General features: G+C 45.2%; 1 protein-coding gene and 1 non-coding gene across 2 annotated transcripts in view; both read right to left on the minus strand.

Annotated features, from left to right (window-relative positions):
- CCND3 (cyclin D3) overlaps window positions 1–26,319 on the minus strand; it is a 114,307-nt gene that overhangs the window by 62,907 nt on the left and 25,081 nt on the right. The window lies entirely within an intron of this gene.
- Window positions 22,568–22,674, minus strand: LOC116460568 (U6 spliceosomal RNA). The gene has a single exon (XR_004245857.1). It is a non-coding gene; the product is annotated as a U6 spliceosomal RNA (small nuclear RNA).

The following is a 26,319-nucleotide window of genomic DNA, read 5'->3' on the forward strand; positions in this document are numbered from 1 at the left end:
TCTCCTGCCTCAGCCTCCCAAGTAGCTGGGATTACAGGCATGTGGCACCATACCCGGCTAATTTTTGTATTTTTAGTAGAGACGGGGTTTCACCATGTTGGCCAGGCTGGTCTCGAACTCCTGACCTTCTGATCCACTGGCCTCAGCCTCCCAAAGTGCTAGGATTACAGGTGTGAGCCACAACGCCCAGCAATATTTTATCTATCTTGGGACAGGGTCTCGCTCTGTCACCTAGGCTAGAGTATGGTTCCACAATCATGGCTCACTGCAATCTCATCCTCCCAGGCTCAAGCAATCCTCCTGTCTCAGCCTCCCAAAGTGCTGAGGTTACAAGCATGAGCCTCTGTGCCCAGCCTTGTTTTTATTTTTGTTTTTAAAGATGGGGTCTCACTCTTTCATCCAGGCTGGAGTGCAGTTGTACAACCATAGCTCTCTGTAGCCTTGAACTCCTGGGCTCAGGCAATCCTCACACCTAAGCCCCTAAGTAACAAAGACTATAGGCACACTATATCATGCCTGGCTTAAAAATGTTTTGTAGAGACAGGGTCTTGATGTGTTGCTTAAAATGGTCTTGAACTCCTGGCTCCAAGTGATCTCCCCACCTTGGCCTTCCAAAGCTCTGGGATTACAGGTGGAAACCACCATACCTGGTCTGATTTATAGTTTTTTGAGGAAACTCCATAATGTTTGCTGTAGTGGCTGCAATCGTTTATATTCCCACCAACAGTCTATGAGATCCCTTTTCTCCTCATCCTCACAGCATAGATGATGCCTCATTGTGGTTTTACTTGGATTTCCCTGATGATTAGTGATGCTGAACATTTTTCCATATATCCATATATTTGTTAAGCTCATGTCTTCTTCTTCTTTTTTTTTTTTTTGAGATGGAGTCTTGCTCTGTTGCCTAGGCTGGAGTGCAGTGGTACCATCTCAACTCACTGCAACCTCTGCCTCCTGGGTTCAAGCAGTTCTCCTGCCTCAGCCTCTGGAGTAACTGGATTACAGGCATGCGCCACCACCCCCAGCTAATTTTTGTATTTTCAGTAGAGACGGGGTTTCATGATTTGGCCAGGCTGGTCTTGAACTTCTGACCTCAGATGATCTGCCCACCTCGGCCTCCAAAAAAAATGCTGGCTGGGCGCAGTGGTTCACTATCACAAGGTCAAGAGTTTGAGACCGGCCTGGCCAACACAGTGAAACCTGTCTCTACTAAAAATACAAAAAATTAGCTGGGCATAGTGGTGGGTGCCCGTAATCCCAGCTACTTGGGAGGCTGAGGCAGGAGAATCGCTTGAACCCTGGAGATGGAGGTTGCAGTCAACCAAGATCACACCACTGCACTCCAGCCTGGGCGACAGAGTGAGACTCTCGTCTTAAAAAAAAAAAAAAATGAGCTATCAAGCCATGAAAAGACATAGAGAAAACTTAAATGGATATTACTTAGTGAAGAATGCCAATCTGAAAAGGCTACATACTATATGACTCCAAATACAGTCATATGCCACACAGTTTTTGGTCAACAGTGGACTGCATATATGACGGTGGTCCCATGAGGTTATAATACCTTATTGTTACTCTACCTTTTCCACCTTTAGATAGACAAAATACTTGCCATTGTGTTACAGTTGCCTACAGAATTCAGTACAGTAACCTGCCATACAGGTTTGTAGCTTAGGAGCAATAGGCTATCCCATATAGTCTAGGGGTGTAGGAGGCTATTCCATCTAGGTTTGTGTGAGTACACTCGATGATGTTCACACAATGACAAAATCACCTGACAACTCGTTTATCAGAACGTAACCCCCTCATTAAGTGATGCATGATTGTAGATGACATTCTGGAAAAGGCCAAACCATGGAGGGAGCGAAAAGACCAGTGGTTCCCAGGAATTAGGGGAAAGCATGAGACAAACAAGCAGAGCACAGAGGATTTTTAGGGTAGTGAAAGTATTCTGTATATTACTACGATGGTGGATACATGTCATATGTTTGTCAAAAACCAAAGAATGGACACCAAAAGTGAACCCTAAGGTAAATGCTGGCCTTTCGGTGATAATATGTCAACGTAGGTTCATCACCTATAACAAATACATCACTAGGGTGCAGGGTGTCAATAGTGAGAGAGGTTGTGCACGTGTGGGGATAGGAATTATATGGGAACTCTGTACTTTTGCAGCTCAATTTTGCTGTGAACCCAAATCTACTCTAAAAAATAAAGTATAGGCCAGGCATGGTGGCTCATGCTTGTAATCTCAGCACTTTGGGAGGCGGAGGTGGGCAGATCACGAGGTCAGGAGTTCCAGACCAGGCTGGCCAACATGGTGAAACCCTGTCTCTACTAAAAATACAAAAATTAGCCGGGCGTGGTGGCAGCCACCTGTAATCCCAGCTACTCGGGAGGCTGAGGCAGGAGAATCACTTGAACCCGGGAGGCGGAGGTTGCAGTGAGTGGAGATCGTGCCATTGCACTCCAGCCTGGGCGACAGAGTGAGACTCTGTCTCAAAAATAGATAAATAAAAATAAATAAATAAATAAAGCATATTAGTTAAAAATTTTATTTATGTATAAGAACATACAAATGCTTATTTAGTATAGGAAAAAAATTGTAAACAATCTTACAGTCCAATGGGAGGGAAATGGCTATATAAACTACATCCCACAACCACTCAGTTATATGTATGAAGTTTTTCTTTTTTGTGGGGGGTGGGGTGCAGTCTTGCTCTGTCGCCCAGGCTGGAGTGCAGTGGTGCGATCTCGGCACACTGCCACCTCCACCTCCAGGGTTCAAGCAATTCTCCTGCCTCAGCCTCCCAAGTAGCTGAGACTACAGGCACCCACCACCACACCTGGCTAATTTTAGTACTTTTAGTAGAGATGGCATTTCACTATATTGGCCAGGCTGATCTCGAACTCCTGATCTTGTGATCTGTCCGCCTTGGCCTCCCACTGCACACGCCCGAAGTATTTCTAATAAACAGGACAAATGCTGAGAAATTGAAAAAAGCAGTATAAACAATTGTGTAAATGGAATGATAAAATTGCGTATTGCAAAAAGACTAGGAGGACAATATGCTAAAATGTTAGCACTGAGTTGTCTTTGGGCATTAAATTTTGTTTTTATAAATGTGTGCTCTTTTTATTCTAAAACACATGAGAGATAAAAATACATAAACGGTCTGGGCACAGTGGCTCACGCCTGCAATCCTAACACTGGGAGGCCGAGGCAGGAGGATTGTTTGAGTCCAAGAGTTCAAGACCAACCTGGCCAACACAGAGAGACCCTGTCTCTATTTCTTTTTAATAATACTAAAAATTTTAAGTTATAAATTTTAAAACGTTAATAAAATTTTTTAAAATACATAAATGTACAGAGAACAGAAATCACCCCAAATCCTATCATCTGGAGATAACACAAGTTGCCTTGAATAGGAAGACGGTAGAGGATTTTCTTTTCTTTTTGTATTCTATTATTTGTAGAGTTTCTAGTATTAGTAGAAAATCTGCTCATATATATATATATATATATTTTTTTTTTTGGAGATGGACTTTCACTCTTGTCACCCAGGCTAGAGTTCACTGGCATGATCTCGGCTCACTGCAACCTCTGCCTCCCGGGTTCAAGTGATTCTCCAGCCTCATCCTCCTGAGTAGCTGGGATTACAGGCACATGCCACCATGCCCGGCTAATTTTCGTATTTTCAGTAGAGATGGGGTTTCACCATGTTGGCCAGGCTGGTCTTGAACTCCTGACCTCAAGTGATCCGGTCGCCTTGGCCTTCCAAGTTGCTGGGATTACAGGTGTAAGCCACCGTGCCCAGCCTACTATATTTATATTTTGTAAAAATCTTCCTCATATGTGGGTCTAAGGCCACCATTGGCCTTTCTATGAAGCCTTTCAAAACTTCCAGTTTGAATAGACTGCTCACCTTTATCTACAGTCTCACTTATGTCTCTTCTAGCATTTATCATGGTTTATAGTGTATTTATTACCTGTGTAGTTAACATTTCCCTCAATCCTTGAAGGTAGAGACAAATCTTACCTTTTTTTTTTTTTTTTTTTTTTTTTTAAATCTTACCTTTTTTTTTTTTTTTTTTTTTTTTGAGACGGAGGCTTGCCCTGTTGCCAGGCTGGAGTGCAGTGGCACGATCTCGGCTCACTGCAACCTCCACCTCCCAGGTTCAAGTGATTCTCCTGCCTCAGCCTCCCAAGTAGCTGGGACTGCAGGTGTGCGCCACCACGTCCAGCTAATTTTTGTATTTTTAGTAGAGACAGGATTTCACCATGTTGGCCAGGCTGGTCTCTATCTCTTGACCTTGTGATCCTCCCGCCTTGGCCTCCCAAAGTGCTGGGATTACAGGCATGAGCCACAGCACCTGGCCATCTTACCCATTTTTATATCCTGCTGCCCACCCCCTCCAGCAACTAGGCCTGCACCTAGAAAGATATTATCAAATGTCCCTGCCACATCTCTGCCAGTATCCCTGTCTGTCCCCTGCCAGCCCACACAATGGATGAACAGAAAGGACCTGTCTTCTTTGATAGAGCAGGCTGATGATCTAATACTCTCTTCTGACTTCCTAGCTTGAACGCTGTTCCATCTCTTCCTCCCACAGACCAGGACTCAAAGGGCAGGGCATTTTCTCTGGAAGGACCCATGTCATAATGCACCTTTGTATGAACCAGCAACCTTTGCATCGTCTCCAGTTAGTACTTTCAGAGGAATTAGTTTATCACATTAACTAGTTGGCACCTTAACAGGCATGCAGAATCTGACTCAGGAACAGAGACTCAAGAGAACTAAGGTGCAGTAGGAAGCAGGTGGCAGAGTGAAGATGTGAGTAGTGGGAAATAGTGTGAGTTCTCTGGGGTAGAAAATGTAGATTGGGAGCAAAACTGGCAAGGGGACAAGGGCTGGGTAATGGGTAAATTACAATGGCCTCCTCCTCATTTAAGAGGCCATTACAATAAATTTTACCTACTTTACCAAACAGCTTAAAGCCAAAGTAGGAGCTCAAAACCAGGAAGGAGCCAGGCACAGTGGCATATGCCTGTGGTCTCAGCTACTCAGCAGGCCAAGATAAGAGGATCACTTGAGCCCAGGAGTTTGAGACCAGCCCCGGCAACACAGTGAGACCTCAAAAACAACCCAGTTATGGCATGAGAATCTGGCTGGATGTGCTTCACCACCACCCAGAAGAGCCCCATGGGGATGTAGAGATTAGATCCAATCATCTTTAAGGTCCATTCCCAACTGGAATTTTAGAATTTCAGGTAACAGCCAGGCACAATGGCTCATGTCTGTAATCCCAGCACTTTGGGAGGCTGAGGCGGGTGGATCACCTGAGGTCAGGAGTTCAAGATCAGCTGGCCAACATGGCAAAACCCCGTCTCTACTAAAAAAAAAAAAAAAAAAAAATACAAAAATTAGCCAAGCATGGTGGCACTCCTGTAATCCCAGCATTTTGGGAGGCCAAGGCAAGCAGATCACTTGAGGTCAGGAGTTCAAGACCAGCCTGGCCAACATGGTGAAACCCCATCTCTACTAAAAATACAAAATAAACTGGATATGGTGGCATATGGCTGTAATCCCAGGTACTCGGGAAGCTGAGGCATGAGAATCACTTGAATCTGGGAGGCGGAGTTTGCAGAAAGCTGAGATTGCACCACTGTACTCCAGCTTGGGCAGCAGAGCAAGACTCCACCTCAAAAAAAAAAAAAAAAAGAATTTCAGGTGACCATTTTCTTGTCCTTAATGTGACAATATCCATTTTTTTTTTTTTTTTGAGACAAAGTCTCACTTTTGTCCCCCAGGCTGGAGTGCGATGGCGCAATCTCAGCTCACCGCAACCTCCACCTCCAGGGTTCAAGTGATTCTCTTGCCTCAGCCTCCCGAGTAGCTGGTATTACAGGTGCCAACCACCATGCCTGGCTAATTTTTGTATTTTTAGTAGAGACGGGGTTTCACCATGTTGGCCAGGCTGGTCTCGAACTCCTGACCTCAGGTGATCCACCTGTCTCGGTCTCCTAAAGTGCTGGGATTACAGGTGTGAGCCACAGTGCCCAGCTGATACCCAAAATTTTATAGCACTTACATCATGCCAGTCACTGGTCTATGCATTTTTTTTTTTTTTTTGAGAGTTTCGCTCTTGTTATCCAGGCTGGGGTGCAATGGTGCGATCTTGCCTCACCGCAACCTCTGCCTCCAGGATTCAAGTGATTCTCCTGCCTCAGCCTCCCGAGTAGCTGGGATTATAGGCATGTGCCACCACACCTGGTTAATTTTGTATTTTTAGTAGAGACGGAGTTTCTCCATGTTGGTCAGGCTAGTCTCAAACTCCCAACCTCAGGTGATCCGCCCGCCTCGGCCTCCCCAACTGCCGGGATTACAGGTGTGAGCCACTGCGCCTGGCTGGTCTATGCTTTTTATTATATTAACTTCCTTAATCTAAAACCCAGAGAGGTATTACTATCCTTATATTACTGATGAGAAAACTGACATGAAAAGATTAAGTAACTTGCCCAAGGTCCCACAGCTAGAAGTGGCCAACACAGGATGTAAACCCATCAGAATTTGTGCTGTGGCTGGGCGCGGTGGCTGAGATGGTGCCATTGCGCTTCAGCCTAGGCAACAAAAGTGAAACTCTGTCTCAAAAAACAAAAAAAAAATCATCGAACTATAGATTTAAGATCTGTGTATTTTGCCAGATGGAGTTTCACTCTTGCTGCCCAAGCTGGAGTGCAATGGCGCAATCTCGGCTCACTGCAATCTCTGCCTCCTGGGTTCAAGTGATTCTCCTGCCTCAGCCTCCCAAGTAACTGGGATAACAGGCACCCACCACCACGCCCGGCTAATTTTTGTATTTTCAGTAGAGATGGGTGATCCACCTGCCTCGGCCTCCCAAAGTGCTGGGATTACAGGCATGAGCCACCGTGCCCAGCTGATAATTATTCTAAATTTTGATACAATAATAATTTGTTTCCTATAATAATATAATAATTATAAATTTCCATCTCGCAAATAACAAAGGTACAAAATACATAAAGCTAAACTTGGTGGCTCAGTGGCTCACACCTATAATCCCAGCAGTCTGGGAAGTCAAGGCTGGAGGATTACTTGAGCCCAGGAGTTTGAGATCAGCCTGGCAACATAGTGAGACCTCATCTCTACAAAAAATTTAAAAGGCTGGACATGGTGGTGTGCACCTACAGTCCCAGCTTCTTTGGAGGCTGAGGCAGGAGGATTCTTCGAGCCTAGAAGTTTGACTTTGCAGTGAGCTATGATCATGCCACTACACTCCAGCCTGGGAGACAGAATGAGACCCTGTCACTAAAATAAAATAAAATAAATCCACCATCAGAGTAGGATATTTTAATACATCTTTTGCAGTAATTGATAGAGAGGGCACACAAAAATCAGTAGGGATTTAGATGATTTCACAATAAGCTTGATCAAAGAGATGTAGATATATTTATATAGGCCTGTGTATGTGTGTGTGCATATGTGTATTGGAGAATACACATTCTTTTCAGGGTACAAATTTACTACATACTAGGTCATAAAGCAAGTCTCAAAAACATTTTAAAAAATCAGTATTATAGAAATTATATTAGCAGACCAAAATCCAAGAAGGTTATAAATCATCAAGTCTCACATGTGGAAATTTGAAAACATACTTTCTAATAACTGGGTGAAACGAATCTTTTTTTTTTTTTTCTGAGACAGAGTTTCACTCTTGTTGCCCAGGCTGGAGTGCAATGGCACGATCTCAGCTCACCACAACCTCTGCCTCCCAGGTTCAAGTGATTCTCCTGCCTCAGCCTCCCTAGTAGCTGGGATTACAGGCATGTGCTACCATGCCCAGCTAATTTTGTATTTTTAATTGAGACAAGGTTTCTCCCTGTTGATCAGGCTGGTCTCAAACTCCCGACCTCAGGTGATCCGCCTGCCTTGGGCTCCCAAAGTGCTGGGATTATAGGCATGAGCCACCACGCCTGGCCATGAAACAAATCTTTAATGGAAACTTTTCAAGAACTAAAACTTAAATGATAATGAAAATATCACATATTAAAACTTATAGGACATCTATAGGTCCGGCGTGGTGGTTCACGCCTGTATCCCAGCACTTTGGGAGGCCGAGGCAGGCGGATCGCCTGGGGTCAGAAGTTCGAGACCAGCCTGGCCAACATGGTGAAACCCCATCTCTACTAAAAATACAAAAATTTAGCCAGGCGTGGTGGTGCATCTGTAGTCCCAGCTACTGCAGAGGCTGAGGCACGAGAATTGCTTGAACCTAGGAGGTGGAGATTGCAGTGAGCCGAGATCATGCCACTGCACTCCAGCCTGGGCGACAGAGCAAGACTCCAACTCAAAAAAAAAAAAAAGCTTATAGGTACCTCCCCAAAAGAAATGAAAACGTATATCTACAAAAGACTTGCTCGAGGATATACATAGGTGCTAATAGTCAAAAGCTAGAAACATCCCAAATGTCTATCAACAAGACAATGGATAAACAAACAGTGCATATACATCCATACAATGCAATACAAGTTAGCAATAAAAAGGAACAGGTTGCTAACACATACCACATATACTAAGTGAAAGAAGCCAGGCACAAAGAGAATTGATACTGCATGATTCTTTTTAGATGAGGTTCTATACATGCATAGTCTTCACAGGGGTAAACTCTGGTGATAAAAAGGAAACTGAACCGAAATGGGCCCCATGGGCGAGGAGCAGTGGTGCACATCTGTAATCACAGCTACTGGGTGGCTGAGGTAGAAGGATCACTTGAGCTCAGGAGTTCAAGGATAGACTGAGCGGCATAGCAAGACTCCACCTCAAAAAAAGCGGAGTGGGGGCGGAGTGTGCCTGAAACTTTCTAGGATAATAGAAGTGTCCCATATTTTGATTCAGATGATGGCAACATGGATGTGGATGTTTACATTTGTCAAAATTCATAGGGCCGGGCACGGTAGCTCATGCCTATAATCCCAGAATTTTGGGAGGCCGAGGTGGGTGGATCACCTGAGGTCAGGAGTTCAAGACCAGCCTGGCTAACATGGTGAAACCCCTTCCTTACGAAAAATACAAAAATTAACCAGTCATGGTGGTGCATGCTTGTAATCCCAGCTAGTTGGGAGGTGGAGGCAGGGGAATCGCTTGAACCCAGGAGGCAGAGGTTGCAGTGAGCTGAGAAAGCGCCATTGTACTCCAGCCTGGGTGAGAAGAGCAAAACTCTCTTTAAAAAAAAAAAAAAATTCATAGAACTGTAGACTTAAGATCTGTGTATTTTGGCCAGGCATGGTGGCTCACACCTGTAATCACAGCACTTCGGGAGGCCGAGGTGGGTGGATCACTTGAGGTCAGAAGTTCAAGACCAGCCTGGCCAACATAGTAAAATCCTGTCTCTACTGAAAATACAAAAATTAGCTGGGTGTGGTGGTGCATGCTGTAGTTCAAGCTGCTCAGGAGGCTGAGGCAGGAGAATCACTTGAACTTGGGAGGCTACAGTGAGCCAAGATTGTGACACTGCACTCCAGCCTGGGCAACAGAACAAGACTCCATCTCAAAAAAAAAAAAAAAAGATCTATGTATTTATTTCATGATATGTACATTCAATAAAGAAAGCAAACTTATACAATGCAGCTAAAACAACACTTACAGGGAAATATATAGCCTTAAGTGCATGTATTAGAAAAGAGAGGGCCGGGCGCGGTAGGTCAAGCCTGTAATCCCAGCACTTTGGGAGGCCGAGGCGGGTGGATCACAAGATCAGGAGATTGAGACCATCCTGGCTAACATGGTGAAATACTGTGTCTACTAAAAAAATACAAAAAATTAGCCTGGCGTGGTGGCGGGTGCCTGTGGTCCCAGCTACTCGGGAGGCTGAGGCAGGACAATGGCGTGAACCCGGGAGGCGGAGCTTACAGTGAGCCAAGATCGCGCCACTGCACTCCAGCCTGGACAACAAGAGCAAAACAACGTCTGAAAAAAAAAAAAAAAGAGAAATATTCAAAATTGATAAACCAAGCATAGAACTTATGAAGTTAAAAAAAAGAACAGCAGAGGCCAGGAGCGGTGGCTTACACCTGTAATCTCAGCACTTTGGGAGGCCGAGACAGGTGGATCACCTGAGGTCAGGAGTTTGAGACAAGCCTGACCAACATGGAGAAACTTCATCTCTACTAAAAATACAAAATTAGCCGAGCGTGGTGGAGCATACCTGTAATCCTAGCTACTCGGGAGGCTGAGGTGGGAGAATCACTTGAACCCCGGAGGCGGAGGCTGCAGTGAGCCGATATCCAGCCATTGCACTCCAGCCTGGGCAACAAGAGTGAGACTCTGTCTCAAAAAAAAAAAAAAAAAAAAAAAAGAACAGCAGAGTAAGTCTTAAGGAGAAGAAAACAACAAAAGCAGAGGAATAATGAGACAGAAAACAAACAGTAGAAAAGGTCAGTAAAGTTAAAAGTTTAACATTGTGGCTCAGGCCTGTAATCTCAGCACTTTGGGAAGCTGAGGCAGGCAGATCACTTGAGATTAGGAGTTTGAGACCAGCCTGGGCAACATGGTGAAACCCCATCTCTACAAAAAACACAAAAATTAGCTGGGCTTGGTGGTGGCATGTGACTGTAGTCCCAGCTACTAAGGAGGCTGAGGTGGGAGGATCACTTGAGCCTGGGAGATTGAGGCTACAGTAAACCATCATGCCACTGCATTCCAGCCTGGGCGACAGAGTGAGACCCTATCTCAAAAAAAAAAAAAAAAGTTTAACATCAAAAAGACTAACAAAACAAACAAAACTTAGGTAATACTGAGCAATAAAAAGAAGATTCAGATCAATGACATTAGAGATCTTAAAAGTTATATATATATATATATATATTTTTTTTTTTTTTCCTGAGACAGAGTCTCACTATGTAGCCCAGGCTGGAGTGCAATGGCGCGATCTTGGCTCGCTGCAACCTCCGCCTCCCAGGTTCAAGTGATTCTCATCCCTCACTCAGCCTCTCGAGTAGTTGGGATTACAGGCGTGAGCCACAGTTCCTGGCCCAAAGTGATACGTTTAAATCTATGGCAGAGGGTTAAAAGATGAGAAAACTATAAGCAACTTAGTGCCAATAAATTTGATACAGACAAATTAGATGATATTATAGAAAAACATAATTTACCAAAAACTAACTCAAGAAGAAAGAAAAAAACTCAATAGTCCTATATATAGAATAACTCTATTTATGACCAGGCGTGGTGGCTCATGCCTGTAATCCCAGCACTTTGGGAGGCCAAGGTGGGTGGATTACAAGGTCAGGAGTTCAAGACCAGTCTGGCCAAGATGGTGAAACCCTGTCTCTACTAAAAATATAAAAAAATAGCCGGGTGTAGTGGTGGGCACCTATAATCCCAGCTACTCGGAGGCTGAGGCAGAGAACTGCTTGAACCCGGGAGGCAGAAGTTGCAGTGAGCCGAGACTGCACCACTGCACTCCTTCTTGGGCAACAGAGTGAGACTCCATTTCAGAAAAAAAAAAAAAAGAAAGAATAACTATTTATGATTATCCAAACCAGTATATCTTTTAAAGTGAAAGGGAGTACCATTTATAAATATGCCAGGATAACAGCTATAACCTGGTACTAGCCCAAGCAAACAAGGACATATGGTCTATTTATCTATAATCATAAACACAAATTAAATCAGTAATTTAAAATCTTCTTACAAAGATAACAGACTCAGAATGTTTTATAGGAATATTCTATCAAGCATTAAAGAAAGCATCAATTCCAATTTTATGTTGATTTTCATAGGTATTAAAAAAGAAATACTGCCAACTCAGTCAGTGAGGTTAGTAAAATCTTAATTCCAAGCCAGCCAAACATAGTATGAGAAAGAAAAATTAAAGGTTAATATCACTAATGAGCATATATGCTGACACCTTGCTCAAAATATAAGCAAACCAAACCCAGCAGTATATAAACAAGATAATGTATCATGTCCTAATTGGATTTATCCCAGAAATGCAAAGAAAATTTAACATAAAAAATTACTGGGGCCAGGTGTGGTGGCTCAGGCCTGTAATCCCAGAATTTTGGGAAGCCGGGGCGGGAGGATCATTTGAGGTCTGGAGTTCAAAACCAGCCTGAGCAACATGGTGAAACTCTGCCTCTACTGAAAATACAAAAATTAGTTGGGCGTGGTGGTGCACGCCTGTAGTCCTAGCCACTTGGAGGCCAAGGCATAAGAATCGCTTAAACATGGGAGGTGGAGGTTGCTGTGAGCTGAGATCGTGCCACTGCACTCCAGCCTGGGAGACAGAGTGAGACCGTCTCAAAAAAAAAAAAAAAAAAAAAAAAAAAAAAAAAAAAAAAAAAAAAAAAAAAAAAAAAAAAAAAAAAAAAAAAAAAAAAATTAATGTAGGCCAATTGCAGTGGCTCATTCCTGTAATCTCAGAACTTGAGGAGGCCAAGGTAGGAGAATCACTTGAGCCAGGAAGTTTGATAACCCTCGGCAACATGGTGAGGCCCCATTTCTTATTTTTTTGAGACGGAGTTTTGCTCGTTGCCCAGGCTGGAGTGCAAAGGTGCGATCTCAGCTCACTGCAATGTCCACCTCCCAGATTCAAGTGATTCTCATGCTTCAGCCTCCCAAGCAGCCGGGATTACAGGCACCTGCCACCATGCCTGGCTAATTTTTTGTATTTTTAGTAGAGACAGGGTTTCACCATGTTGGCCAGGCTAGTCGAACTCCTGACCTCAGGTGACCACCCGCCTCAGCCTCCCAAAGTGTTGGGATTACAGGTGTGAGCCACTGCGCCCAGCCTGAGACCCCATTTCTACAAAGAAAATTTTTTTTAATTAGCAGGGTGTGGTGTTGTGTGCCTGTGATCCCAGCTACTTGGGAGGCTGAGGGGGTAGGATTCCTTGAGCACCAGAGCTCAAGGCTACAGTGAGCTATGACTGCACCATGGCACTCCAGCCTGAGTGCAGACCAAGACCCTGTCTTAAAATAATAATTATTATTAATGTAATTTATAACACTCATAGATGAAAAACAAAAACTCATATAATCTCATCTCAATTGATGTAGAAAAAGCATGTGATAAGATTTAACAACATTACGGTAGATTTAGAGATTTAAAAAAAAAGATTTAACAACAAACTAGAAATAAAGGAAACTTCCTTTATCTATTAAAGAGCATCTACCCTAAACCTACAGCAATCATTATTATGAGTGGGAAGCCATTAGAAGCATTATCCTTTAAGTTCAGGAATAAGGCAAGGATGCCTGTTGTCCTTGCTTCTAGCTGACATTAAATTGGAGGCTCTAGCAAAACACAAAGCAAAGGAAAATAAATGAAAGGTATAGAATTGAAAAAAACCAACTTCATTATTAATAGATGATATGACTGTCTACATGGAATCTCTTCAAGTCCACACATTATTAAAATTAATTAGGCGGCCGGGCTCAGTGGCTCACGCCTGCAGCACTTTGGGAGGCCGAGGCGGGTGGATCACGAGGTTAGGAGATCGAGACCATCCTGGCTAACACAGTGAAACCCCGTCTCTACTAAAAATACAAAAAATTAGCTGGGTGTGGTGGCGGGCGCCTGTAGTCCCAGCTACTCGGGAGGCTGAGGCAGGAGAATGGTGTGAACCCAGGAGGCAGAGCTTGCAGTGAGCCAAGATCGCGCCACTGCACTCCAGCCTGGGTGACAGAGCGGGACTCCATCTCAAAAAAAAAAAAAATTAATTAGGTGAATGATAAAATGAACACAATTCATAGTATCTCAATGAGATTTGTTAGAGGGATGGCACAGAAAAGGGAACACAGGAAGCTCCTATATAACTGGTGACATATTTCTCAAGTTGCAGGGTATGTTTAGTTTTATTATACTACTTCATAATATACATACACACATGTATATATACACCTACATACATATATATGCACTTATATTCTTTTGTCTATATATGCTTCATAAGTCAATTTTAACATTTGAAACAACATGTTTTTACTTTCTATATTGTACACTTATTGGTTGTTTTATTGTTTTACAACAAAAATGTAAAAAGGTCTGTGTTTTTAAAAATGATTAAAGAAAGAAAAAGAACAAAAGGAAATGAAGGGAGGCTGGGATTTCACCAAGAGCTTGACAGATGGGTGGGTGGATGGCCGTGAGGGTGGCTAGTAAGGCCAAGTCCAATTGAAGTCAGGACAAGGGCTTAGTCAAGGACTGAGCAGAGGCTAGTAGAATTGGAGGGAAGTCTGATAGCACTGACCTTTAAACGGGCAATTTTTAAAAACTGGCAGGAGGCGGAGCCCAAATGCAGGGGGTTAAATGGTGAATGAATAAATAGCAGAAAATTGGAAACTACCCAAGGGCCTGACAATCAGGGCCTGGCTAAGCAACCATAGTACCATTCATAGAAAAAATGATGCTGTGTCCATACATAGGCGGGCTTATAAAATTAGGTGACGTAAAAAAGTTCAGGACACAAAATAGCATTTGTGCAGATTACAATTATGAAAGGACATGCGTGTGCTGTGAGAGCCAGAAAGGGCTGGAGAGGATTGAGAGCAGCTCACGGATGCTGCTTTAAAGTCTATGGGATTTTCTTTATTTTTTGGAATGCTAGTGATCCACAAACAAAAGCACATAATGTTGCTTTAAAATAAAAAGAGTGGCTGTTGAAGAAACGGAGACAGCAGGTGAAGGCCACTCAGTGAAGAAACCTGACGGTGACAGGAAGAAATGAGCCGGCAGAGCAGCTGGCCGGGTGTGAAGGCTGGGGACAGCAGCTGGCGGGGGAGCCGGGGGCTGGGGGAAGTGGGGAGAAGAAGAAAGGAGGCTGTTCTGTTTCCTTTATTGCCTATATCTCTACCTTATTTTTTAATATAAAAAATAGTAGTACCTCTTGGCTAGGCGCGGTGGCTCACACCTGTAATCTCAGCACTTTGGGAGGTCGAGGTGGGCAGATCACCTCAGGTCAGGGGTTCGAGATCAGCCTGGCCAACGTGGCGAAACCCCCATCTCTACTAAAAATACAAAAATTGGCTGCGTGTGGCGGGTGCCTGTAATCCCAGCTACTCGGGAGGCTGAGGTAAGAGAATCACTTAAACCCAGGAGGCGGACGTTGCAGTGAGCTGAGATCATGCCACTGCACTCCAGCCTGGGCAACAAGAGCGAAACTCTGTCTCAAAAAAAAAAAAAAGAAAAAGAAAAAGTGCCTCTTGAGACAAATTCAAACAGTCCAGAGTGTGTATGTATAAAGTGACAGAACCCTCAGCCTCACCCCCTAGTCCCCACTGTCAACAGCTTAGTGTGCAGCTTTCCAGAGCTGCACCATTTTCTTTTACTTGCAGTGTGTTCATTTTTAATTACAAAGTAAGGTAGGCTGGTTTTTAATTACAAAGTAAGATGGGCTTGTTAAACTGTAGGATTAGAGAAAATAAAGAGTGAAATATTCTATCCTGCTGAAATCTTCCAACAGAGCTAACTGCTGTTGATTGGTCTGGAAAGGGTCTATGTGCATGTAAATACTTGTGTATATATTCGTTTATGGTTTTATGGTTGGTTGTTTTTACAGAAGCAGGAACATTTCCTATCTATAGTTGAGCAGTTTCATGCTACATCATGGTGGATCCCTCCCAAGTCACCACTGCCTAACATTCCACAGAATATAGTTGAAAGGTAAACTTCAGGGAACACAGGGGCATCTCTTTCCCTATAATTGGCAGGAAAGGAGCTCTAGAAACAAAAGGTTCAAGATGGAGGGAGGTATTGCTTGGAGGGGGGCTGCCCGTGGGGATAGGGAACATGCAGACAGAGAGAGTCTTCTTTCCGCCTTCTTCTCTTAAGCCAGAGTCCCATCCAAATGTAGCTAAGCTATACAGAAGTGTAAGGGGGAAGGGTTGTGATTAGAGCCTGAGTGATAAGGGTCACTGCTGGGGGCTCAACTTCCTTGAGTGGACTGCTCTTCCCTCAACTGTGCCTAGGTCAGGCCTACTTATCAGAAACCTTAAGGTGAGGCTGGGTGTGGTGGCTCATGCCTATAACCCCAGCACTTTGGGAGGCCGAGGCGGTTGGATTGCCTGAGCCCAGGAGTTTAAGACCAGCCTGGGCAACATGGTGAAACCCCGTCTTTACAAAAAATACAAAAATTGGGCCAGAAGCGGTGGCTCACGCCTATAATCCCAGGGCTTTGGGAGGCCGAGGTGGGCGGATCACCTGAGGTCAGGAGTTCAAGACCAGCCTGGCCAACATGGTGAAACCCTGTCTCTACTAAAAATACAAAAATTAGCCAGGTGTGGTGGCAGGCGCCTGTAATCCCAGCTACTCAGGAGGCTGAGGCAGGAGAATCACTTGAATCTGGGGAGCGGAGGTTGCAGTGAGCCAAGATTGCGCCATTCCACTCCAGTCTGGGCAACAAGACCGAAACTCCGTTTCAAAACAAACAAAACAAAACAAAACAAAAATTAGCCGGGGGTGGTGGCGCATGTCCATAGTCCCAGCTACTCGGGAGGCTAAGGTGGGCAGATCGCGTGAACCCAGGAGGTGGAGGTTGCAGTGGGCCAAGATTGTGCCACTGAACTCCAGCCTAGGCGATAGAGCGAAACCCTGTCTCAAAAAACTAAACAAACAAAAACCTTAAGGGAAGCCCTAGAATAGTGATTCTCAAAGTGTGGTCCTTATACCAGTAGAAGCAGCATCAACAACTTAGAAATGCAGATTCTTGGGCCCCAGTCAGTCCTACTGAATCAGAATCTCTCAGCAATCAGTGTTTAACAGGCCCTCCAAGGAATGCAGGCTAAGCTTGGAGAACCTTTGTTCTAGAATGTGGATTTGGGTGTGATTTCTTCATCCCTCAGGCACCCCCATGTTCGTTCTCCTAGAGGAGAAGCAGGAGTCAGCCCTGAAGGGGATGGGTTATCAACTTCATAAGTGGTTTCTTTTGTGAGCTTAGAGGTTGCAGGCAAAGTCAGTGACCTAGGTAGTACCTGGGAGAGCCCTCCCTCTCTTCTCATGACAACACTTCCATCTCTTCACATGCCCCCCAAATAAAACAGAAAGGGAGGGGGGCAGTGGAAACCCACTGCTTTCCACTTTCCCGTAACTGTGTCCCCTGCCCTGGGGCACTGCCCTCTGCAGCATGGAGAGACAGAGTAGGGAGTGAAGCTTTTGAATGAGGGGGAGGAAATGGGATGTGGCTTCGTGTGGCTGGGTTAGGGGAGGGAGTTGGAAGGAGAGGAGGGAGGAAGGGAGAGGAAGATTGTCCTCATTTCACCCAGCTGCCTCGGCCTGCACCTGTTCAGCTGAGGCCCAAGGAAAGACACCAAGCCCGATAGTAAATGAAACATGGCCCCACCCCATCTAGCGGGGCCCCTTCCCACACTGCAGCAGGGCCGGGTTAACTGACAGGAAAACTGTGAATGATTTCAGGTGGCTGAATGAGGGGCTGGGGAAACAGCTGTGCTCCTCTGCGGGGTGGAGCAACTGTCAGAATTCTGTCACCCCCAGGCTCTCAGAGCTTGGGCAAGGTCAGCAGGAGTCAGATAGATTGGGACCTGCTCAGACACCTTCTCCTACTGAAAGTGACATCACTGCCATCAGCACTGAGGCGGTTCCGGGTGGTGAAGCCCTACAACATTCCACAACATTCTTTAGTTCCTCTATAGGCAACGATCTTCTTCTTTTTTTCTAAATAGACTGTTTTTTAGCACAGTTTTAGTTTCACAGGAAAACTGAGAGGAAATACTAAGTTTCCTCTTGGTCTGTCCTCCATAGAAACACTTCAGGAGTTCATCCAAGCAGTCAGTCGGTCATTTCACAAGGATCAAATGAAGGCTTTCAAAAGTGATTCTCAAATCTGTAAGAATAACTAGTAGTGAATGAATGAATGAATGAATGAATTTCCATTGACTGATTGATTGACTGAGACAGAATCTCACTCTGTCACCCAGGCTGGAGTACGTTGGTGCAATCACAGCTCACTGCAGCCTCAAACTCCTGGGCTCAAGCAATTCTCCTGCCTCAGCCTGCCAAGTAGCTAGGACCACAGCAAGTACCTAGGCCACCATGCCTGGCTAATTTAAAAATTTATTTGTAGAGATGGGCTCTCACTTTATTGCCCAGGCTGGTCTCAAACTCCTGGCCTCCAGCAATCCTCCTGCCCCAGCCTCCCAAAATGCTGAGATTATAGGCACGAGCCACCAAGCCTGACTAACTGGGAATTTATTAAAGAGGCCAGCCCTGGTCACTCCACCAGAGATTTTGACTCAGGAGGTCTGGAGTGGGGTCCGGGATTATGTATTTTTGATACACTCTGCAGGAGATGATACATTTGACATAACGGGCCCTAACTGGAGAAACTCCGGCATGGTGTGAGATACAAAGCGTTAGTAAATTGCTCTGGTGGGAAGGAAGGAAGCAGTGAACATTAAGGACCAAAATCCTCCTACCTCCACCATCCCAGAATTGAAGATGCAGAGTACTGAGCCCTCCACCTGCAAATGCAGACAGCCATGAATAGATGGGTGTAAACTGAGGCAGTGGAGGGAGAGGGGTACTCCCAAGCCCTGAAAATCTCAGAGTAGGAGGCCACCGACGACAGCACTCACTGGCGCTGAGCTCCCTTCTACAGAAACCTGCAAAGACTCAGAGCGAGGAGGAAATACACCAGGAAAATGTCATAGGATCATCTTGAGGTAAGGTCCTGAGCAAGGTAGCCTTTCCATGCCTGCATTTCCTCATCTGTCAAATTCGGAGCATGATGGGCCCTGTCAAACAGGGTTACAGGCATTGAGCCACCATGCCCAGCTGCATTCGCTCATTTTTTAAGACTTTGCTTAAGAGTTCCTTGCCCAGTCTTCAAAAATGTTGATGTCATGGAAGACAAAAACTAAGAAATCATTTCAGGTTAAACAAAACTTGGGGAGACAGGACAACTGAATATAATCCATGATCTGGGACTTTTTCATTTCTGTAAAGCATAACGTTGGAGACCAGCCTGGCCAATATGGCGAAACCCCATCTCTACTAAAAATACAAACATTAGCTGGGTGTGGTGGCAGGTGCCTGTAATCCCAGCTACTTGGGAGGCTGAGGCAGGAGAATCACTGGAACCTGGGGTGGGGTGGGGGCAGGAAGTGGGGGTTGCAGTGAGCCAAGATCACACCATTTCACTCCAGCCTGGGTGAAAGAGACTCCATCTCAAAAATTAAAAACAAAAACAAAAACAAAAAAATTAGCCAGTGCCTGTACGTGCCTGTAATCCCAGCTACTCGGGAGGCTGAGGCAGGAGAATTGCTTGAACCCGGGAGGTGGAGGTTGTAGTGAGCAGAGATGGCGCCACTGTACTCCAGTCTGGGAGACAGAGCGAGACTCTGTCTCAAGTAAATAAATAAATTAAATAAAGTGATGAGTGAAGGAGTTCTGAGAACTTGTAATTTCTACATGCTGGACTTCTGCTTATGCCCTTGGTGGTTGTTCGCTATTAAAATGTGGGTAATGTGGAATTATGTACAAGATCTTTGCAGAAAATCCTTTTTTCTTCTCATGCATAGTACGACCTGGAACTAAAAGGAGCTGCACATACAAATTGATCCAAGCTTCTACCAGATTCATTATATGCTATCCTGACACAGATGAATCCAGGCTCTTTTTTTTTTTTTTGAGAGGGAGTCTCGCTCTGTCGCCCAGGCTGGAGTGCAGTGGCGCGATCTCGGCTCACTGCAAGCTCCGCCTCCCGGGTTCACGCCATGAGGCTCTTGCCTCAGCCTCTCCGAGTAGCTGGGACTACAGGCGCGCGCCACCACGCCCGGCTAATTTTTTGTATTTTCAGTAGAGACGGGGTTTCACCGTGGTCTCGATCTCCTGACCTCGTGATCCACCCACCTCGGCCTCCCAAAGTGCTGGGATTACAAGCGTGAGCCACCGCGCCCGGCACAATGTGATATTTTGAAATATATATATATTGTGGAATGGCTAAATCAAGCTAATTAACATATGCATTGCCTCACATATTTTTGTGTGTGTGGTGAGAACATAAACACTGCTCTCATAGCAGTTTTCACGTATACAATACGTTTTTATTTTATTTATTTTTTAATTTTTTTTTTTTTTTTTGAGATGGAGTCTCACTCTGTCGCCCAGGCTGGAGTGCAGTGGCGTGATATCAGCTCACTGCAGGCTCTGCATCCCGGGTTCAAGCAATTCTGCCTCAGCTTCCCGAGTAGCTGGGATTACAGCTGTGTGCCACCACCCCCAGCCAATTTTTGTATTTTAGTAGAGAAGAGGTTTCACCATGTTGACATGGCTGGTCTTGAACTCCTGACCTCAGGTGATCCACCTGCCTCGGCCTCCCAAAGTGCCGGGATTACAGGTGTGAGCCACTGCGCCCGGCCACAGTATGTTTTTTACTAACCATAGTCACCATGTTGTACGATACGTCTCTTGAACTTATTCTTCCCATCTAGCTGAATTTTTGTATCTTTTGGCCAACATAAAAAGGTATTATTTTCATCTTTGTGTTATAAATGAGGAAATTGAGATTCAGATAGGGGTTTGAATCTCTGCTGTGATAATTCAAGTTTACTAATATCTCTGTCCTTCAGTTTCCTCCTCTACAACATGGGATAATAATAATTCCTACCTCACTGACGGTTGGGAAGTATTAAGTAAGAAAGAAGACTCACAACACTCAACACGGTGCCTAGCATATGGTAAATGCTTGATAAATGTTAGCTGCTATTACTATCTATTACTTTTTTTTTTGAAACGGAGTTATTGCCCAGGCTGGAGTGCATTGGTGCCATCTCGGCTCACCGCAACCTCCAGCTCCAAGGTTCAAGCAATCTCCCACCTCAGCCTCCCGAGTAGCTGGGATTACAGGCACCCACCATCATGCCTGGCTAATTTTTGTATTTTTAGTAGAGACAGGGTTTTACCATGTTGGCTAGGCTGGTCTCAAACTCCTGACCTCAAGTTATCCAACCGCCATGGCCTTCCAAAGTGCTGGGATTACAGGCGTGAGCCACCACACCCAGTCTGCTATTATTATTCTTGATTCCAAAGTTCACACTCTCAACTACAACATAATGACCTGCTAAGTGGGCAAAGGAGAAAAATTATTTCTGAATGATGCCAGGGGGAAACGTTAGATAAATGAATGGAGTCACAGAGGAGTGACATCTGAAGGGGCCTTCATAGAGCAGCATCTCACCAGGCAGAGGAGGGCAGGGGCATGTCCTGGAGTACAGAGGGACAAGGTCTGTTTCTGTCCCTTGCCCTGGCCCTCCCCAACACAGCATCCTGCAGGTCTCCACCTCCGTCCCTCACTCTGCCCTGCCAGTACTCCCGCTTGCAGTGCCCATGGTCCCCTGCCTCAGCTGTCTCCCTAATCAGGGGCCCACAGCCTCTCCAGCAGGGAGTGGGAGCCCCTGGCACTTGGGGCCTGGGAGGGCCCCTGATAAACAGCTGGAGCTCTTGTTCGCAGAATCCGTCATCTCTAAAGGAAAAGCAGAAACAAACCACAGAACCAGGGGAGCTGGCTGATAATGAGTCACATTGCTGCTGGCAGTTCTCCACTCAGTCCTCTGGCCTCTGCATCTGGGACTTCTTGCTTGTCCTTCAAGCTCCACTGCAAAAATGTCCTGTCTCCACAAAGCCTTCCTTGACTGCATCCCCAGCCACCCCACATCCTGCAAGCTTCCGTTGCATCCAGCACAAGATCCACTACTGCCATGTATTGCACTAAGTGGAAACTGGTCAGGTTGTGGGGTCCCAATCAGCCTGTGAGCTTCCGAAGGCAGGCATTGTGTCTCACGGACCTAGCCCAAAACAGAAGTGTCTGGAAATAGTGCGATGACCTGAGTAAAATATGGGTGGAATGTGACATAGGCATTTAAGAAATCTATATATTGACATACAAAAAACAGTTTATTAAAATGTTGTGTAGGTAGAAGGCAAAGGCTGGAAATTTTAACTTTTTCCAAAATAATAATTAACATTTTATATTTTAGCAACAAAATGTGGCCGGGTGTGGTGGCTCACGCCTGTAATCCCAGCACTTTGGGAGGCCAAGGCAGGCAGATCACGAGGTAAGGAGATCAAGACCATCCTGGCCACTCTGGTGAAACTCCATCTCTACTAAAAACACAAAAATTAGCCGGGCATGGTGGCACATGCCTGTAGTCCCAGCTACTCAGGAGGCTGAGGCAGGAGAATCCCTTGAACCTGGGAGGCGGAGGCTGCAGTGAGCCGAGATCGCACCATTGCACTCCAGCCTGGGTGATAGAATGAGACTCCGTCTCAAAATAAATAATAAATAAAAGTAAAATGTTCACCTGAGAGGCCTTTATTTATTTGTTTGTTTGTTTCAGACAGAGTCTTGCTCTGTCACCCAGGCTGGAGTGCAGTGGCACAATCTCGGCTCACTGCAAGCTCCGCCTCCTGGGTTCACGCCATTCTCCTGCCTCAGCCTCCCCGGTAGCTGGGACTACAGGCGCCCGCCACCACGCCCAGCTAATTTTTTTGTATTTTTAGTGGAGACGGGGTTTCACTGTGTTAGCCAGGAAAAAATACGGAACGCTTCACGAATTTGCGTGTCATCCCTGCGCAGGGGCCATGCTAATCTTCTCTGTATCGTTCCAATTTTAGTATATGTGCTGCCGAAGTGAGCACCCGAGAGGCCATTTTTATTTCACTTGAGAGATCTCAGAAAAATGCCTTTCCCTTTAGTTTTATATACCTGACACAAAATTGAAAAAGCTATCTCCAGTCGGGCCTAGTGGCTCACTCCTGTAATCCCAGCACTTTGGGAGGCTGAGGCGGGCAGATCACCTGAGGTCAGGAGTTCAAGACCAGCCTGACCAACATGGAGAAACCCCATCTCTACTAAAAATACAAAATTAGCCAGGTGTGGTGGAGCATGCCTGTAATCCCAGCTACTCGGGAGGCTGAGGCAGGAGAATCACTTGAACCAGGAGGCAGAGGTTGTGGTGAGCCGAGATCGTGCCATTGCACTCCAGCCTGGGCAACAAGAGCGAAACTCCATGTTAAAAAAAAAAAGAAAAAGAAAAAGATATCTCCCACTACTTTTTAAATACTGTAACTAAATATTAAATGTTAAGGTTTTCAAATCATTTTGATTAATCAATGGAACATTAAAGTCATGTTCTAAAATGTACAGATTAGATATTCTTGTGTTTTGGGGCAAACTACTCCATATTTTCTAACAGTTGTTATAAAATTGCAATCTATAAATAAGTAGATCATCAATGTGGATTCAGTTTGTATAATGTCAGATACTTAAGTAAATTCACGTAGCATAAAAAATGTAAAACAGAAAGGAAATGTAGGCCTGGAGCGGTGGCTCACGCCTGTAATCCCAGCACTTTGAGAGGCCGAGGCGGGCAGATCACTTGAGGTCAGGAGTTCGAGACCAGCCTGACCAACATGGTGAAACCCCGTCTCTACTAAAAATACAAATAATTAGCCGGATGTGGTGGTGTGCACCTGTAGTCCCAGCTACTTGGGAGGCTGAGGCAGGAGAATTGCTTGAACCCGGGAGGTGGAGGTTGCAGTGAGCCGAGATCGCACCACTGCACTACAGCCTGGGTGACAGAGCGAGACTCTGTCTCAAAAAAAAAAAAAAAGAAAGGAAATATAACACCAGGCATGCAAAATGGTCCTAACTTTGTAAAAAGAGAAATGATTGCATGTGAACAGTATTCTATGATCCTATTTTAAAAGAATGAAACTATCAGTGAGTTTGTAGGTACAGAAAAAAAGGTTCAGAAGGACATCTAGTAACCCTTAACACTGATTTTCCCTGAGGGATAGGACTTAATGATTGGGGTGGAATTTGAACTTTTATTTTCTTCCTATTTGTAATGTGTTTTTACAATAAGGAAGTTTGTTTTATATTTATAATTACAATTTTTACTATTTAATTTAATTTAAAAGTTAAATCTAAAAATTAATAATTTTTAAATTAATAAAGATGTAAGACTAGAAGGAAATCACAAAATGTAAACCAGGGCTGTCTTCGGGTGATAAGAACTATGGGTGATTTTTCTAACGTTTTCCTATTTTCCATATTGTCCAAATTCCTAAAAATAATCATTTTATAATTTTTTTAAAAACTTTGCCGGGAGCAGTGGGTCACGCCTGTAATCCCAGCACTTTGGGAGGCCGAGGTGGGCGGATCACAAGGTCAGGAGATCGAGACCATCCTGGCTAACAAGGTGAAATCCCGTCTCTACTAAAAATACAAAAAAATTAGCCGAGCATGGTGGCCGGCGCCTGTAGTCACAGCTACTCGGCAGGCTGAGGCAGGAGAATGGCATGAACCCAGGAGGTGGAGCTTGCAGTGAGTGGAGATCGCGCCACTGCACTCCAGCCTGGGCAACAGAGTGAGACTCTGTCTCAAAAAAAAAAAAAAAAGAAAAACCTTAAGAACAAAGTCTTTTTTTTTTTTTTTTTTGAGACAGAGTCTTGCTCTGTCGCCCAGGCTAGAGTGCCGTGGTGCAGTCTCGGCTCACTGCAACCTCCACCTCCCGGGTTCATGCCATTCTGCTGCCTCAGCCTCCCAAGTAGCTGGGACTACAGGCACCCGCCACCAAGCCCGGCTAATTTTTTGTATTTTTAGTAGAGACAGGGTTTCACCGTGTTAGCCAGGATGGTCTCGATCTCCTGACCTCGTGATCCACCCGCCTCGGCCTCCTAAAGTGCTGGGATTACAGGCGTGAGCCACCGCGCCTGGCCAGAACAAAGTCTTAATAAATGAATGCACGTTTCCCTAGCCCTTCGTGGCGCCTGCATCTGACCCAACATGCAGAAGGTTCTCGGCTCTCTCTCTCTGTCCTCCTTTGCTCCGGAAGGACTCTGTATGGTTCCAGCCTTCATCCACATGCCCTCCCCAGATCTAGACACTTGGATGATGGTGAGGGGCTGAAGCAAGAGTCCCTGGCCTTGCCAAGATGGTCATGGCTCCTACCCTGCCCTTGCCTTGCATCCCAGCCCTCCAAACTCTACCAGTTCACCTCTAAAGACCACTCGGCTCTCCGGGAAGCCTTCCCCTCACCCGTAGCCTCCCCTACTCCCCTTCCCTCAGAATTCCCACAGCACAGAGAGCCAGCACCCCAAGACTTCATGAGCAGTCACCCCCTTTATCCAGTTTCACTTTATTTAATTAATTAATTAATTAATTAATTAATTATTTATTGAGACGGAGTTTCGCTCTTATTGCCCAGGCTGGAGTGCAATGGCACAATCTCAGCTCACCCCAACCTCTGCCTTCTGGGTTCAAGTGATTCTCCCGCCTCAGCCTCCCGAGTAGCTGGGATTACAGGCACGTGCCACCACGCCCGGCTAATTTTTGTGTTTTTAGTAGAGACAGGGTTTCTCCATGTTGGCCAGGCTGGCCTCGAACTCTTGACCTCAGGTGATCTGCGTGCCTTGGCCTCCCAAAGTGCTGGGATTATAGGTGTGAGCCACCGCGCCCAGCCTCAGTTTCACTATCTTTGGTTTCAGTTACCCATCGTGCAGTACAAAAAGATATTTTGAGAGAGAGAGAGAAACAGACCACATTCACACAACTTTTATTACAATATATAACTGTTCTGTTTTATTATTAGTCATTGTGGTTAATCTCTTACTGAACGTAATTTATACATTAAACTTTATCATTGGTATGTACGTATAGGAAGAAACATAATATACAGAGAGTCTGGTACTATCCGCTGTTCCAGGCATCCACTAGGGATCTGTGAATAAGGGGGACTAGTATTTGCCACCTTCTGTTCTGTTTCCCCTCACTCATTTGTTGGACCAACTTTTCCTAAGAGGATATCCTACAGAGTGATGGGCACTGTTGGAGAAACACGGACGGGCCCAAAGGCACACAGCAGTCATCCTTCACATGTGCTGAATGAATGAGAGAAGGGTGGAAACCAATGAGACACAGAGCCTGTCCTCAAAGAGCTCCTAGTCTAGTAAGGACAATAATAGGTGTTGTTATCCACACATAATACACACTAGGAAACACCACCCAGGAGGCAGGGTACGTGGGAGGAGGAGCTGAGTGGATTTAAACTGGGCTTTGAAGACTGGTCAAGTTTGGACGGAGAGAGGAGGATAAAGGGCATTCCAGGAAGGGGGACAGTGTGCACAACGCAATGGAAGCAGGATCACCCCAGGATCTATCAGATCTAGCTAGCAGGGAGAGAGTTATAAAGATTCGCTGTGGGTAAAGGCCTGGAAAGGTGAGTTGAGCCCAGATCCTAGGAGAACAGAACACCAATAGAAGGTGAATTTGATTTTGCA

The sequence above is a fragment of the Hylobates moloch genome, unplaced genomic scaffold (genome assembly GCF_009828535.3).
Source record: "Hylobates moloch isolate HMO894 unplaced genomic scaffold, HMol_V3 SCAFFOLD_20, whole genome shotgun sequence".
NCBI lineage: Eukaryota > Metazoa > Chordata > Mammalia > Primates > Hylobatidae > Hylobates > Hylobates moloch.